The sequence below is a fragment of the Microtus oregoni genome, unplaced genomic scaffold (genome assembly GCF_018167655.1).
Source record: "Microtus oregoni isolate MIOR12 unplaced genomic scaffold, Mior012 000067F_004, whole genome shotgun sequence".
In the NCBI taxonomy this organism is placed as follows: Eukaryota; Metazoa; Chordata; class Mammalia; order Rodentia; family Cricetidae; genus Microtus; species Microtus oregoni.
The window spans coordinates 184,200-185,758 of NW_024543957.1; the positions used below are offsets into that span (position 1 = coordinate 184,200).

Sequence of the window (1,559 nt, forward strand, 5' to 3'; positions counted from 1 at the left end):
CCCACAGACTGGGACACTGTGATTGGAGCTGAGATGTGACCCAGGAGACAGACCCACATTTGCAAAGTGTAGATGCCACACAGTGAAATAATGAGAACTGTCACAGAATGTGTTCTGTATGCATCATCAGTGTGGACAAGGAACGGATAAAATTTCTGAGTTCAAAGCCTATGAAACGAATATGTACGTGGAACTGGGGAGATGGCTCAGCAGGTAAAATGCTTGCTGAATTAGCATGAAGACCTGAGTTCAGATCCCCAGAACCATTGAAAAACTCGGCACAGGGTGCTGTAGAGACAGCTCGGTGTTTAAGAGCACTTGTTGCTCTTCCAGAAGACCGGAGTTCAAATCCCAGGAACCCTGTCAGGTGTCCCAAGACTGACTGATAACTCCCCCACTGGGGGGTCAGACACCCTCCACGGGAACCTGAACGAACACATTTGCACATACATACATGGACACATACACACACGCACAGTTACACACACATACCACATCTCAGGCTAACGGTGAGTGTCTGTAACACCAGCACTTGAGAAGAGAGAAAAATTTGTGAGATGTAGCATCTGAGAGCAGGGAGAAGGAAGCAGTATGGCGAGGCTGCACACCATCCATGCACATGTGTACGTGGGATGAAATGGCACCACAGATGTCATTCATTTCTAACACTAATGTTACTGACCATAAAATTAATGATGGGCAAGGATCATGGCTCAGTGGGTTAGGTTTTCCCATGCAAACCTGAGAACCTGAGTTCAGATCACCAGCGCCCACGGAAAATCCAGGCACAGCAATACTCTTAAACCCTAGAGCCGGCATGTCTGGCGTGGAGGACAGATTGCTGGATCCATCCGCAAAGCTCTCTGGCCACTCCGCCTGACAAAATCAGTGAGTTTCATGTTCACTGAGAGACTGTGTCTTAAAAGATAAGGTAAATCTGCAGCCAACTAAGCTGCACGGGAGGTCCCCTTTCTCAGCGGGGCCCGCTGTGCAACGGTTGCCAGCAGCTTCTCACTGGGGCCTGGTGTGCAATGCTTGCCAACAGCACACTCGTTCGGATGACCTCACCCTGTTGCCTGTATGGGCTCCCCGAAGGGACCTTGGAGACAATCTTCTGAAGGCTCTTCGAGCTCTGACCTCAATGTCGCCTCCAATCTAGGCCCCAGACAGGTATTCGCTGTGCCCTAGGGAAGCCTCAGGTCACCACGGCCAGGGGTCTCACTGTCCAGGCCATCACGTCCACCTGAATCATGCCTCAGAATAAGGAACATCAGATGGAGGCCCTACGTAAAGCCAAGTTCAAGCTCTCCGTGCTGCCAGAGGCAAGTGGTGTTATTAAGCCCCTTCCTCCCACTTTCTTGCCCTGGTCCTCCTCACTGAGTTCTTCTTTGTCTGTCTCTCTCAAAGAGGTGAGGCTTCACTAAACTGAATGTAGATTGATCTGAAGGACACAGTCGCTGAGAAGTGACTCGTTCCTGATGGCCGAGGGGTCAGCTGCATCACCAATCCTGGTCCCACGGGCACTGGCGGGCCCCGCACTCCTCGGGGCTTCTACTGTG

The 1,559-nt window shown here is 51.4% G+C and overlaps 1 pseudogene; it reads left to right on the top strand.

Moving 5' to 3' along the window:
• The first annotated feature begins 937 nt into the window (after positions 1–937).
• LOC121440362 lies at positions 938–1,112 on the top strand (annotated as a pseudogene).
• Positions 1,113–1,559: the final 447 nt, after the last annotated feature.